This window comes from Anser anser, assembly GCF_964211835.1.
Source record: "Anser anser genome assembly, chromosome: 1".
Lineage (NCBI taxonomy): Eukaryota > Metazoa > Chordata > Aves > Anseriformes > Anatidae > Anser > Anser anser.
This window is the reverse complement of record NC_139720.1, coordinates 151,625,804-151,641,861: the sequence shown is the minus strand read 5'-3', so window position 1 is coordinate 151,641,861 and position 16,058 is coordinate 151,625,804. Positions and strand designations below refer to the sequence as shown.

Here is a 16,058-nt window from a genome sequence, read left to right as displayed (position 1 = left end):
TTCCGTTCAAATATCCTGTTGACTAAGCTTAGTCAAGATCCTGAAACTGTTTCTCTGTCTAAATCCCCTGATTCATTTGTCATGCTCTGAGCATGACCACAGAGACAGGTTATTCGCAGGATACATCTTGTATTCCTTTTAACTTTTCCATAACAGCACCATGCACTGACCTAGGCAGTAGGTGACATGGCTTCAACTCCTTTCAATGTCAGTGAATTCTGACCCACCACTACTTCTCTTCAGCAAAATCCCCCTAACTCTATGGATTTTACCTTGAAGGTAAAAAAAAAAAGAAAAAAAAAAAAGAAGGTAAGTGGTTCTCTACTTTTGAAATTACATTGTATCCCTCAAAAGAGATTGTATAAAATCTAAAACCAGTCTAATTGTAAAGACCCTTAAATAGAAAAATTGGGGACCTAAAGACATTTTCTTAACCGTGGACTGTTTCTCTATTTCATTCAGTGGTATATTCATTTTAGGTGTTCATGTAAACCAGTCACTTTGGATTATCTTCTAATGTTATAAGGGAGCCTGCACACCTGACGCCAACATCAAGTTTCCCATCTAGTGAACTTGGAACTTAAAAAGATATTGAAACCCATGTGCATTAAAGAGCCCAATTCTGACTTTGTTTTTTGCTTTTACCCTTGAACTAGGAATGCAGGTGTATGTTTCTCTGTACTCCCTCTTCCTTTATATTTACCGCTTTTGAAATTGCAATGTAATGCCCCTTAGGCACATGCTGTTCCTGAACCTAGGAAGCAACCTCATGTTAGTGGTAGTAGACAAAGATCTGTGTCTTTTTCAAGCTTTTCTGCAATCATATGGTCCAGTATTATAGATATCAATTATGTTCTTTTGGAAAAAGAGTACCTTCACAAAAAGCAATTTTCTGTTTGTAATATCCTATATTGCACTAGATATAGCTGAAGATATTGATGTCTGAATAGGATCATTCTCCCTCATTTCTCTGTATCTCAGCTTGATTGTGTGATGAATTCACAATTCTGTATTTATGACTTCACAATCCAAGCCATGTAAACAATCTGTAATAGCATAAATTCAGAGCTGTGGCTTTACTTAAGACAAAAAAAGGAAAAAAAAAAAAGGTAAAGCAGACAAGGACTGAAGAGAAAGGTTGTTATTTCAGTGGAGCTTATTTGAAAAAGAGAAATGAATATGTGAAATGATAACAAAAAGCCGTTCTAAACACTGGGATTCTATTTAAGCCTTTTTTTTTTTTTTTTAAACCCTGTTGGGACACTCTTTAAGCCTTTCTTTTTCATTAACCCATAAAAAATATATATATTTAATTTGAATTAATTTGTGGTAGCAATAAATTAGGATTTATTTTGACAGCATTTCAAAGCATTGGTTATGATATTTTTCTGTTTAAATAGGGAGAAGAAAAGGAAAAGTTATGTTGTAATGTGGAGGGAAAGCAAATCCTTGTTTAAGACTCTATCATCTGGCCCAATTCTCAGCTCTGTGTGCAGTTCATTAGCTTTAGAGCATACAGTGATGCAACTACTTCTGGTCCTTCTGCCCTGAAGGAAATGGGAAATCAAGCTACAAAGAAGCTACAAAGATGAGAGAGAAAAGTGAGGCAGTTGTCTAGCCAGAAGTTTTTTTTTTTTTTTTTTTAATAGATCTGGGTGTCCATCAGAAAAAGCCTGGCTGAAGTTATCTTCTGTTTCCCACTACTGACTGTGAAAGAGAGGGTGAGCTCCTTTAGAGCTATAGCTAAAAATTTCCATCTGCAACAAAACCTCTCTGATGGGAACGGGAGTATTTCCACTTCTCTGAATAAAGCTTGAACTAAGACTCATTTACTATAGAGTCACTACATGCTGTGCTGGTGAATTTGCCAGCATTTGCATTACATCTTGTTTGATCTGTACTCAAATTTCCTTATACACTGTCTGAAGAAGTTACTCAAAACTGGTCCAAACTTAACAGCTGCAGTGGCTGACTCCCAATATTGTGATCCAACGGGCTGCAGTTGTCTGTACATCACTGCAGCTAAACTGCAGTAGCTCGTAAACACATTAGCCACAGCAGGAAATATTTCTCTGCTTTTTTTTTCCTGCCAGAAGAGTTAGATGTGACAACAAGCTGGGATGGGAATGCTGCTTACAGATCCTTCCTCCAGTTCCCTTGCCTCCCACCAGCTATACCCTGCGGCAAAGGTGTCCCTTCTTTTCCAAGGGCATCCATAAGCATTCAGGCAGGCAGTTACTGAGAAATATGACAGCAGGATGATGTTGCCAAACCATACACGTGCAGGGTACATCTCCCTTATCCTCCTTTACATATTTTGAGGGCCAAGAGTTCACTTTACCTTTGAGGAGGTCCTGAGAAACAGGAGATCCTCAGCAGGGGGAGGTAATTACTAGTCTATTGGTAACTTGAGACAGATGGAAGGATCTTAAGACCACCTTTTTCATAAACTGTACACTGAACCACAATAGTATAGATATTTTCAGAAAATATTCTTAATGTATAAAGTATTTTTACTACATACCTTCAGCCATACTCAAAATTATGAACTTGGAAATTTTCATACATTTGAACATCTGAGGGAAGAGCTTGTATTTGAACAAGATTTATTTCAAAGCTAATTATGACTTTTAAATCTTTGTGCAGAAATGATTTTTCTGGGAGGATTTGGTCAGAAAGCTTGTTACACCTACAGTTACACATAATCCTATTATCATCAAGTGCTAATAGAATATTTCAAACTAAAGTAACAAATTGGAATTCACATAAAACTGAACAGTCCTTGTTTAGGTCATTATTAGGAGAGTATCTAAGTCCTCAAAACTCTGTTGATTCCACTTGGATGATGTTTGTGATTACTGTCTTGCTGCAAAGGCTGCCTGTAGCCTGTATGCTTTTGATATTATGAACACTGTATAACATTCACAATTTTGTGACAAATCTCACTAATATGAATTAGCACCAAACAATGCATAAGGTTTTATTGTTGCCAAAAACTGATCTCAGGCATGGAAGGAAAACAAAGCTTTATTCTCTCTTTAAGCAACACTTCTTTCTTTTACCTTCATATGTGATTATTCATTGTGTAAATAAAAGTTTATGAAGTGACATATAAAGTACATTACCCTTGTTAAATCTTAAACCACATTGATACATCCTTAAAGCACAGCAACATGGACTAAAAGATACTTCTCCAACAACTCATTATTCATGGATCATTGACATGATAGACCCTAATGACTCCCTCAAAGACATTAGAGTGTACTATATAAATGTGAGCCCTTAATCCATGGATCATCGGCATGATAGAATGCAACATTCTTTCAAAACCTTTGCAGTCTATCAAGCAAATGCATACAATTAGAGATTCTTAATTTGTGGATTATTGCCACAATTCATCATTACACTTCCTTTGGGGTTTCTATGGTCTATCCCATTAATGTATATTCAGTGAGTGCTAATCAGTAGATCATTGATACAAGCTCTTCATCTCTTTTGTCAAAAGAACTTGCATGTGTGAGGTATTTCCCTTTTAAAAGAACTTAAATTTTCATTCTTTAATTCAGTTAGTTACCTATTTGCTTCTTTCTTTTGCTGCATTATCAATTATTTATGCAAACAAGCTCTTGTGTTAAAATGACTTTTTATATTCATCCTACTAAACTGGAATTTCAGCTTTCACTTCTATTGTTTGTGAGATCGCATACAAAATGACATGGGAAGAAATGTGTTCTGGTTTAAAAATTGAGTGGAGATAGTTCATGAAATGTACGTGGAAAAAAAAACTATTGAACTTCTATGCATACCAGTAATAAGTGCTTTTAAATGGACTTTCTCACACAATTTCCTCTATTAAAATTCCTAAAGTTATCAACCCATACCCTATGGATTTGTAGTTTTGAGATTAACCTTTTATTGTTTAACTATTAGAAAAGTTCTTACTGTAATGCAGTGGCATTCAGCTATTTCTGGTCTGTAAGTCATAAAATGGCTAAATCTCACCTCATAAACTCCCATAGCTTACATTCTTGCCTATTCCTGGTAGTGTTGTATTGATAGATGGTAGGAGTGGGAAAGTGACTGAAGAGGATCTCAGAGCCCTCTCAGAACACCACATCTCCCAGGCTGCTAGGTAGCAAAAGGACTGAATCCAAGGTTCTTACATTGCTCAGATTCCCAGCTGGGACACAGCTGCAGGGAGCAGGCTGCTTACCTCCCAGTGAAAACTTGCCTTTCAGTTTCAACAAATCAGCATTAAAAAACCAACCAACCAACCAACCAACCAAAAAAAAACCAAAACAAAAACAACAACAAAACACCCAAAACTGCTTTGCTAGAAAGTTCCTCATCACCTGTTTTTCCTCTTACTTAGTTACCCTCAGCCATGATTTGGATAGACCCCTGGATGGGGTCAGTCCATGTCAATAGGCATATATCTAATAATGATACAGAGAATGCTGAATTTCCATTTTCATTAAAAAATATATATATTTTAGCCTCAGTGGTTGCAAAGAAAAACTTGAAATATGAACTGAGTGTAGCAGCTTTACGTACAGCTGCTTGGAGACAAAAGAAAAAAAAAAGAAGAGCAGCAGATGATGAAGAAGCAGCACATACTAAATCTCAAAGCCAGTAAGGAAACCACTTGCTCCCCACACCTGCAGAAATAAGCATGGTTCTTATTTTCCTGTGTGGGGTGAAAGGCTGGTTAAGAGGAGAAACATGTCTGGGTAATGGAGATAAGGAGTGAGCAGAGAGAGCTATGGCAACAACAAAACAAAATAAGATCAAAAGGAAAGTTTACTTGTCCTTCCCTGCCTAGTCACCTGTCTCAGAGACTCAGATATTGGCTGCTATCAGCCAGGGTATGTAGTTTCCTATCTGAAAAGTTCTTATCTAGTTTAAAACTGCTGATCTTGTTTTTATTTATTTATTTATTAGGAGATAACTTCCATTGTAACTAAGATGTTTGACTTTGTAAAACTTGCATCCTTTCACAATGAACTATGAACAATTGCCAGATATTTGAATTCCTCTATCCCTTTTCTTAGCCTTCTATGAATGAAAAGATAGCATAATCAGGTTTAAAACAGATAAGTCCAATAAATGTGGGGGGGAAGGGCAGGGAGAGCAGCTCAGCTGAAAGCATATGTGTTTTTCCACCTAAGAGCATGTATTTTCAGAAAACATGACAGACTCTCAGTGGGACAGCAGGTAGTTTAGGCTCCAGATCTGATTTATGTTAAAATGATCACAATCTCACAGTGATAACCTCAGCAAGTTTTGTTTTCTTCCCTCTGTGCTTTTAGAAGAGAAAATATTAATTTTCCATTGATTTTAGGGAACGTAAACAAACTGTTTTAACTAATGAGCTACTATTTGCCTCACAGAAGTGCTCAGTGTAAGTCCACAAATTTACTTTCCAGAGTGCAGTTCTTCCTTAGAATTGCTCGAAGGAAAATCTGTAGTGAGAGGTTCCCACCACTGTCTTTTCCTTACTGCAGGTTGATACTTTCTCAGAGGCATTGTTCAACTTTTTGCATGTCTGTGCTCTACAGTAGACTGGTAAAACGACCTTCAGTGTGCACAGGAATTGTTTTTTGAATGCAGCTGTTTTCACTGGTCCCATTTATAGAACAGGCCACGTGGTGCTTTATATAATGTATAGCAGGAGATAAGCTTGCCTGTGTGATGGTGGAACCAAAACCTCTAAAATGGTTTTGTTGAGAGAAAGCTCATAATGCTGGATATTATATGGAGATTATACTCATATTACTGAAATTAGAATCAAGCATTTCAACATCGTATATATTCTTTCTGACACATTTTTTAGCACGTCTGAACAGCAAAAATGAAAAATGCTTTACTTACTTTTTCAGAAACAGAGACACACATAGAAAGAATGTCAAAAAAGACAACTTTTGTTTTCCTTCTTCCAAATGATATCTTTTTTGGCCTTTAGGAGATTTATGTGAATGAAAATATAATAAAAATTGATATTTAAAAACAGCCTAGAATTTCCCTTTAAATTATGGCAGTGCTGCTGACTGTTGCTATGTTAACTGCTATCATGAAGTTACTTAATGATATCTTGTTAGTGATGGAAGATAATGAGATGATAAGGGCAAAATTCATTGACCTTTCAAATCTTTTGATTCACTAAATGACGCTGTTAGATAAGCTAATTAGATTTTGCTTCTTCTGCTGGAATGATGGCTTGGTTCTGATCTTATTTGATTAAGAGGAAGAATCAGTGGCTGCTTTATGTTATCATTCTGATTTATTACTATAACTATTGAAAGGTGCCTTAAGGCTCAGGAACTGATTTATTTATTTTTATTTAGTACTAAATTATCTCTGAGATATTTGTGATAAAGCCTAAATCACTTACATGGTATTTGACAATACCATTTGTACAACAGTCCTGTAATATCTCTGGCTTAGTACGCTTACTTCCAAAATCACTATAATGGGAGCATTTGGAAAGATAAACTTGAAATAGTGATAAAAGACTAACTTAATCTCAGTTTCCCAGGAGACTTGTCAAGGGGGAAGAGATATTCATTTAACAACAAGGCTGTAGCAAATTATCAGAGAATAACACAATTAGTCAGAATATTTTACTCATGGCATTCATACACAAATGTTCCAAGATGAAAATATGCAACTCCTCAGTACTGCAAAAACCCTACTTATGCATTTAACTCCGGGCATTTCAATAGTTTTATGTCCTTTAACCTATCATTAGGAATCCAGTTGGATTGATGAGACTAGTCCTGCTCTTTAACTCAGCATATGTTTCTGAATCAGACCCATGGTTCACAAGTTGAAAAGTGAGTATATACAGGTAAAGTTACTGAAGAAAGTGGTGAAAAACGTGAAGTCTGATTTTGGGCACATGTACAAGATAAAACATTCCTGATTTTGTAAGGTATAATTGTTGCTGTCTACTTTATAACTATTAGCCAACTTACATATCACTATTTAAGTCAGGTTTTTGTATGAAGTATAATGTCTCAGAGTATATACAATATTTTACCAAACTAAGTAGATTATATCCTTTCATTTGACTTAATGTCTCAAACTCACTAAAGACTGACACCAGAACTTGCAGTTTGTTTTTCTTAAAATTATGTTGACAGCTACTATTAAGATATCTTAATTTGTATCAGTTAGCTTTAAATATGTATATATTTTAATGTTGCTTGAACTGGAATCCAGCCATAATGACTGAGCTCTAATCAGTCAGGTAATTCCAAGTATATTGGTGCTGCATTAGTATTCTTCTAGTCACCTGGAATTACCTTGGTTTATTATTAAAAATGAAGCTCCATAAACCAGGAGGGTTTCTGGAAGCCCTTAGAGCCCCACTTTCAGTGAGAAGTCCCAGCATTTCCAGACTTTCTGCTGCAGAGTTAGGACTCAGAGCCTGGAAGTCTTGCAGTGGCTTTTGGGGCTCCTCAGCTGCAGTCAGGCCAACAGTACTGTGATTCTGAGGCAGAGTCTGAAAGAGTCTACCTCGCTAACTTGCCCAGACCTGGGGATGATGTGGCATCAGCTAAGGTCCTTGGGTAGTCTGTGATAATCAGTACAGGATCTTTTTGTAATTTGTCTTGGATTTAATTGAAAATATTTTTCTGGAAATTATATTTTCATAACAAATGGAATTATGCTTCATCAGAAGTTTGAAAATTATTACCAATGGAAATTGGTTCTGCATAGTGAGACAGCTAAGATCTCTGCAAATAAAGTTTGTTTGAAAACTTGTAAAAGAATAAAGCTACTAAAATCCAAAGGAGCCACGAAGATCTATGAGAGGGATATAAACAGTGAAATGCACACGGGCACACAGTAGCATTTTGCAGTAGATCAGCAGACTTCTGTGACAAAGGTAGGAAAGTGATTTATATGTAAGATCAAAGAAAACACACTGAAGTAGAAAGATTGTGTGTTATGGAAGTAAACAAAATGGAGTCTCATGATTCTTTTCAGAAGGTAGGACTCCTCAGCCCCACAGACTGCCCTTCAGAAGGATGTGCAGATTCAATTTTTGATCTTGCTTGTGTACTTCATATTCTTGTAATCAAAGAATGGTATTGTGATGAGTATTTAAGTACCAGAAAGTGTGCTTCTGGTTTCATAGTTGCTCCGTGATTTCTGTGAACGAAGTTGATCCGTATTTACTATTTTCTGTATGCTTATTGTGCTGAATTTTGTCTATATTATTGAGATAGTGTCAGTTAACATTTGCAGACTGTGGAATTAGGTTGTCTGCGTAGTTAATTTTTTTGATTGATCTTTGGCATTGTTGATCATGCCAATCTGTATTCTCCAAAATAAATCTCTGACAAATATTTGGAGTTATTATAAGGCAGAGACTTAATGTGTCATTCACAGTGTGGACTCCTGTTTTTGGAGAGCAAGTAGTTTAACAGAATGGTTACAGCTGTTCTGCTCTGCTTGGTCTCATCATGAGGCTGGAGTTCTGGGTATACTCAATTTACTAGCTTAGGCATAGCCATATGGAAAGATGGTTGGTGAACACAACTTAAATCTAGTGTATTTTCTACATAATATACAAGACCTTAATCCAGATTCTGTGTATGACTTGTAAAATGCCTTTGTGCTTATTATAATGTAGCATAGCATAATGTTTTGAAGTATGGTTTCCAAAACAGGTCTGGGGCATCTAGAGCTATCTGTTCCTCTTTCACATGTTTAAGAATGTGAATGTCACACTACGCGGTACTAAATGGCACCGCTACTGAAATAAATACAATACTGGTCTGCTCAGACAAAAATTGTTACAAGCCTGCAGGGTAAGAGAAAATATTACTTTACAGTTCAACTGGTTACAAACTACATAACTTAAAGATAGAACACCAGTTTTGAAGGATTTGAACAAACTAAAGTATAATGCTGCAAACTCTCTGTGCCCAGAATTCCTATTGGCTTCCCAGAGAGACCAATATGTGGCAGATTTATAGAAATAGTTCTTAGGCAGTTCGATCATTCAGTAGGCAAAACTGTGTAAGGCACATTTTTTTTGTATAAAGTCATGTCTGTTTTATTCTCCAAACTTCTTTTTTTCCTGTTTCCAATTTCACTTCCCAGTCATGCAGAACAATGTGGTATAACCCAAAAAGGAGACTGAGTAAAATGAAAAAGGGCACCACACACATGCAAACTGCAGCCTGCCAGTAGTGCTGAATGTTAATGAGTAATTATTTGATCTCACCCCAATCAGTCTTGATCAGATAATTAATTTAAGGGCTGACCATATGACCTAAACTTCTGAAAGAAATTGCTGCATATTTTTTTTTCGATGTGTGAACAGGTGGTTCACAAAATGCATTAGTTTTTAACAAAATAAATTCACTTCACCTCTGTATTTCAAAAGCTTAACAGAATAATGTGCACTTACAAAAATCTATAAATGTAGGTTAATAATACTTTGGACCCAATCATCCTTTCTTTAAGATCAATGCCTGTGTAGAGGTCTGATACATTAGTTTTTTAACACTGTAGAATTAACAGATTGCTTTTTAGAACCTCCAGTTTATTTTCAATTCCCACCACAAAGCATTTATTTATTAATAAATAAATAAAATTAAACAATTAAATTCAAACACAAAAGAAATTAGAAATGCAACTTCACCTTGGCTGACTTTCAAAATGCAGATTCTTCCTACATGCTGAAAATTAAATGAGTATTTGACTGTTCATTACTGTAAGTATTACAATTTGTTCTTTTCTGCTGTTCCCGACCTCCTGTCCCTCCCCCCCTTGAAATTTTATTTAAGCTCTTGTGAGACAATGAACAATAAAAGACAGAGGGGAGAGAGGATATAGTTTGTTTCCTTTGAATATGTACCTAAAGATTTTCATTAATATAGACAAATGTGGAATATAAGCTAATGTAGTCTCTTCAGGATTCTGGTTTAAGCTACCAAGAAGATCAAGATCTCATTTCCTTCTGCTTCTCACATAGCTACAAATTCAGGAAGTAAGCTGAAAAAAAATATTCCAGTGAACAACCTTGATGTGAAGAAATTAATACTTCTGTGGAATATTTAGACCAAGTTCTGGAACTGAATTTATGAATCTTGTTCCTGTGGTGCCTTCATTGTGGGTGAGGGTGTCTACTCGGAGTAAGGAAATAAATTTGGGAAGTAGAGAAAGAAGAAGGAGAGAGAAAGATTTTACAAACGTTCTTTAGCTGAATCACAGAAAGCTCCAAACATCAGAAGATTCCTAGAAGTTTTAATTAGACCAAAGATGACCTCAGTTTGAATGAGAAAGGCCTTATCTTTAGAGGGAGGACTGACTATAATCAGTAAGACAGGTTTGGGAATGGATTAGTTAAAAGAAGAGGGAAACAGGAAATTATGATGCTTCAGATCAGGCAATGATCGTGATCAAATCCTGATCATGAGCATTCAGGAATCAATGTTTCAAAATCAATGTTTCAAAAACAATGTTTTAAAATCAAAATAATAGACAGGAAAGACATGAACATTGGCAATGATAGTTAACATGGATGAGTAGTCATCAGCATGACAGATTTGGAAAAAAAGGAAAAAGGACATCTTTGGACAACTCTGGAATAATAACAATGGAAGGTAAGTGGCAAGATGCTAAATTGAGACTCTAATGTATCAATCCAAAAGTCCATCACAGCCAACATCCTATCTCATATACTTTCCAGTTTCACAAGCTGAAGGAAAAATGAAAGAAGAAGTGTAGAGCAATTATTTTGCCCTTAAAATTCTCTCAGCTTCCTGGAACTTGCTGAGGCATATTGTATTTCTTTCATTGTGTGTAACAGCTACTAATGAACCTAATGTCCATAACTTTTCCTAATCCTCTCTTTGAATCTACTTACATTTAGTTGTTGTGACCAACATCCCAACCCCATATTTGTATGTTGACTTTTTGACATATTCCAATTTCAGAAGGAATTTTTTTTTTTACATTTTTGGGTGAATCAGGCTGTTGATTATTTTAGATAGGAGCTATTTATGTGTTGTTAACCTACGGACTTTGCTAACACTAGCTTGAGTCAAGCAAAACTACCATGAAGGGAGATAAGATTTTGGATTGGCATAATTTGATGTATATATACATTTTCTCTGTAAGTTAGCTAGAAAAGTCAAAGACATATTTTAAATATATGAAAGAACTCAGAAGTATTTAAGATCTCAAATGGATGGAATGGGTGTTGACAAAGTAAAACATGTTTTGTTTTTTATGTGTACTTTTGCAGGATACACACATGCATCTGCTTACTAACACTTCCAAAGATTGTGGTTGTTAGACAGACTTACATATGGTAACTTTGAAACTAGTGGACAGTCATCCTATGGAACACAGCTACAGACGAAAGCTGGAATCAACTGCATTTGTAAAAGACTGTAGACAGCAGAATAACCTCCTCTAACGTATAAAGAAACTGAATACAGAAGGCTGCACATTATAGAAATAGGTAGGATAGAGAGGCTAAGCATACTGAAATAGCATACAAAGAAACTGTTGATATGCTGCATGTAGTTCAAGAGTATTGCAGCAAACACTTTCAAGGACGAACTATTCTTTCTTTCTAGCAGAGACATTTTTCAATGAATGTTTCAAGTTTTCTCATTTAGCTGTTAAAGATGAAATGGATGGATTTGCAATTGACAGCAAGAGTGGTGTTAATTAAAACATTTGTTACCACTTGCTTTTCTGTAACACAAAGAAAATTGTTGCTTACCTTGAATATTTTTCAAATGTTCGGAGACAATGAGTTTAATATATAAGTGGTCAGCAGATACTTTATAGAAAGGATTTAAGAATGTCCAGTAGCCTTCTTCAATTTGCTTGACTGAGAGTATGGAGCAACAGTTCATTTTCCCAGTCACTGAGGAACATCAAGGTCTTCCCAATGATGGAAGTGGATTGGGATTGGGATAGGTTTTCGGGATGTGTTTTTATTTGCCTGTATTCTGACTCTTGTAATTATTATTTTAAAGCTTCTATTCAGAAAATAAAAGGCACTTGAGCTGAAATGTAAACTTCTTGGGCTTAGAAAATTGCATTTAATTTAATCTAGAACAGAGGCATACACACAAGTGTATGCATCTTTCATGGGAACATTCCTTCAAAGATATTTATAGATGAAAAGGGTAACATGTTTGATTGTCCATTGTTGCAAATGGTATTGCTTATTATCTGGATCAGAGTATGAAATTTGTTAAAGTCTAGAAATGATACTTGCTGTCCTGAAAATGATGACTTTGTCAGTGAAGTTCCTAACTTACCTTGCAAAAAACACAAGCCAATGTCTGTTACTGCCAAAGCTAATCAACCATGTTGTAAAATGAGAAAGGTAAGGGAGGAGAATGGGATGAAGCTGATTCCTTCCTGGAAATAGGTTGGAGACAGAAACATTTCCATGGGTCAGAGATAGATGGTTGCTTAACAAATGGACCCAGATATTAGTATTTTTCACTGAGACGCCTTTTTTGTTGGCTGAAACTATATAACAGTTTCTGGCTGATCACTGTCTTCATACACCTGTAATTTACTCAGCTTCTTCATCTTTTCCTTGAACATTTTACAGGTTCTACTGATGCTCAAGGAACGCCATGTTTCAGAAACATTTTGAGAATGATTGCAATACAGAACCCTTTCCATGGACTCTTTTGAGAATCTAATAAGACTCATGTATTACTGGTAGAATGAGGTTTAAATGGCATATTGTATCCAAGCATCTTTGGCTAACAAAGCACAAACTATACCCCAGTTTTATGTGATTTTATTAATGACTGAAAAGTGTCATATGTAGCGTGACCTCACCCAGACATTACAGGGTATGTATTATGATTAATAGTGGTACGCCTCAATAATGGGACGTGAAGTTATATCAACTTTGTATAACTTATCTTCAAGACCTTTTCACCTTTCTCTCCAACCAGTATCAAAAGTCAGAGGTCATAGTACTGCAGAGGGCCTATGTTCTTGGCTTGCTGCTGGAGGTTTTTTGGCCAGCTTGTGCGACCACTTGAACATAATGACAAATGTGATGAATAGCAGGTCTGTTCCATAGCTGGTGTGTTCAGGCCCCAGTTAAATTGACAGTGTTTAGTTTTGAGTTAGAGAGCTTCTACAGAACTATCTTCTCTTTGAAATATCTCAACAAGCTATCTGTTTAAGACACCTAGGGAGAAGCAATCTGAGTCATGGAAAGAAGGGCCTTCAGGAGGAGGTCAACAGTGTCTGAATGCAAAGAGCAGTCAGAATGAATCACTCAAATTTTGTATTCTCAAAAGCTTTTTGCTGGTTTCACTTAGACTATTTCATGGAATCGGTTAAGTAATAGAAATGATAAATTAGTGCTCAGCTTTTAAACCCTAAAGTGTGCAATCCAGTTCCTAGTCTCTTTGAAACAATTCCAGTCATGGATGTTCTTGTTTTGTCTCTTGAATACAAAGTCTGGCATAGCTTTGTCTCCACCACCATTCTACCTGTGTAGGCTTCATATGACCACTCAGTCCTATTACTTGATTTGTTTTCTCTGTTTGCCATACTAGAATTACTGTTATGAAGATTTGAATATTGCAATCAGTGAATCAGTGTAATTTGTAAAGCCAGTTTTATTGGTATCTATTTCTATTGTGAAAGTCAGTGCTTTCAGTTCAAAGACATTAAACAGGACTAGAGAAAATATTTTCAGTTATGTACATCTTCTTTTGATACAGAACATAGAATCACAACCAATGTTTTTTCAAAAGCATTCATAAAGTGAAATTTCTTGCTCCAGCTTGAAGGTTGGACAATAAACAAAAGGCTAATAAAGGCTTCCATAATTTTGATGATTCAAAATATTTGATTTCTTCTGATAAAGACTTTGTAGTCTTAAACTCAGAATACTAGCAGTGATCCCAGCTGATCATGGCCCTTTTCAAGATGCTAGTATAGGAATGAAGAAGAATGTTAGTACTAAATATTCTTGGGGAAAAAAAAATATATGTATATATATAGTTTGTTGAAAAGGAAAATTCTTGGGTATTAAAACTTTGAGAATTTCCTCATGTCCAGCTGGAGCTTTATCAACACCTGCAACATACACTGCTTTAAAATAGCAACAGTGCACAAGCAGGAATACTTTTCTAAGATGCAATAAATACAGATTTAAGTAATTTCTGATTTAAATAAAGCCTGATTAATTTCTGTTCCCACTTCCACTTTCTGTGAGTGTCCCAAATAGTGGACTGTGATTTAAGTTCTGACTTAAGAAATCAACTAATTCACACTTTGAATATTTACATAATGTTTTCTATGGAAGAGCCTGGCTGTTATAATGTATCTTTACAATGTAATAGAATGAAACCTGATAGCCCCTTCCATAGTGCCCCATAGTGAGATAGGAGATACGCACAACTAGATTTCCACCATCTTGGACGAATTGTTGTTCTCCGACTTACTACTCCAAGAGATCTTTCTCTTTCCCACCATTCCTCTGGAATATATCTTAATGTTTTTTTGGACAAGAAAACCATTATTCACCCACCTCTAGCTATGCTACAGCTGTATTGTATTCGGTAACATGTACTGAAACTGAAAAATCTTTTATTAACTATATACATAAAGTAATGGAATAACTGTAAAACTCCTTGATAAGTTGCTCAGGGTTTTTATTTTATTATTATTATTTTAATGTTATTTCCTTTTTCTCTTTTGGAACAATGTCTTGGAATAACTTCCAACTACTAAAGTGTATAGTAGATCAGGCTATAAATAAGTACAATAAAGAATAATTTCTGGAATGTAACCTCTTTTTTAAATTATTATTATTATTTTTAATGTTATAAATATTATCACTTGTGGAATACAGAATCACAGAATCGTCTAGGTTGGAAGAGACCTCCAAGGTCATCGAGTCCAACCTCTGACCTAACACTAACAAGTCACTAACATCAGGGTGGCATGGGAATGCAGATATGCACAGCAGCATCTCCTGTGCCTCTCCACATGTACCTCCTCACTAAGAAGAGTGTAGTCAGGAAAAAGGAGGTGTTGTCATTGACCCTCTGACCCCTGTGAATTGAAAATGGTAGAATCATAGAATTATATTATTATTTAGCTTGGAAAAGGTCATTAAGATTATCAAGAACTTGTTCAGAGAACTATGAACAAGTGCACTACTATACAATAGTCTACTCTATATACAGTTTATATATTTTCAATGTACTAGTCTGTGATAGTATACATGAAGATGTAGAGTTGATTTGAACCGTTCTGCGAAGGAAGGAATAAAACCCCATGGAATTCTTTAGGAATATTTAATTAGGTGATTAATTCTCTGTGGTGTCCCCAAACACAGCTGTCAGACATCAGTTTACACTGTGAATATGTCTGTGGCCATATAATTCAAGTAAAAATAAAAACAATAATAAACAATAAATAATTAAAAAACCCTAAGCTTTGCTGATAGGGCATGAGATTTTTTTTTCCTTTTCTTTTTGTTTGAAAGCTAGAAGAGAAAGAAAACTCAAAGCTATTGCATTCTGGAAATGCACACACACAAAAGTAATATAAGCCAGTACAAGTTGCTCATTTGTTTTGGTTTCCTGGATACTTAAAAATATACTTAAAGACTAGTGTCTTTGTAAGGTTTGACCAGAATGTCCCTGCTCAAGCAGGGTCAGGGTACCAGGTTGCCCAGAATCACGTCCAGTCAGGACTTGAAGATCTCCAAGGACAGAGACTCCACAACCTCTCTGCGTAACTTGTTCCTGTGTTTGACCTCCCACACAGTGAAAGTGTTATTTTGTGTTCAGATTGAATTCCATGTTGTTTTTTTTTGTTGTTGTTTGTTTCTTTGTTTGTTTTTTTTTCCCCTCTTGTCCTGCCACACGACACTACAGAGAAGAGGCTAACTCCTTCATCTTCATTCGTTCCCATCAAGTGAGTGTGCTCCTACTTCTCCCCATTCCAGAATCCCAGAAACACTCAAACTGGCTTTACAAAGGGTGGCTATACTGTACTAAGATGCAAGTGTACTTGGAAAAAAACTA

General features: G+C 35.8%; 1 long non-coding RNA gene across 2 annotated transcripts; it reads left to right on the top strand.

Annotated features, from left to right (window-relative positions):
• The first annotated feature begins 3,735 nt into the window (after positions 1-3,735).
• On the top strand, positions 3,736-13,695 carry LOC310896912. 2 transcript variants are annotated; one of them, XR_014581912.1, is made up of 4 exons: positions 3,736-4,865; positions 6,749-6,833; positions 11,267-11,485; positions 12,602-13,695. It is a non-coding gene; the product is annotated as an uncharacterized lncRNA (long non-coding RNA). The 2 variants fall into 2 exon arrangements; XR_014581913.1 differs by having other exon boundaries at positions 11,267-13,695.
• The last annotated feature ends 2,363 nt before the right edge of the window (positions 13,696-16,058 follow it).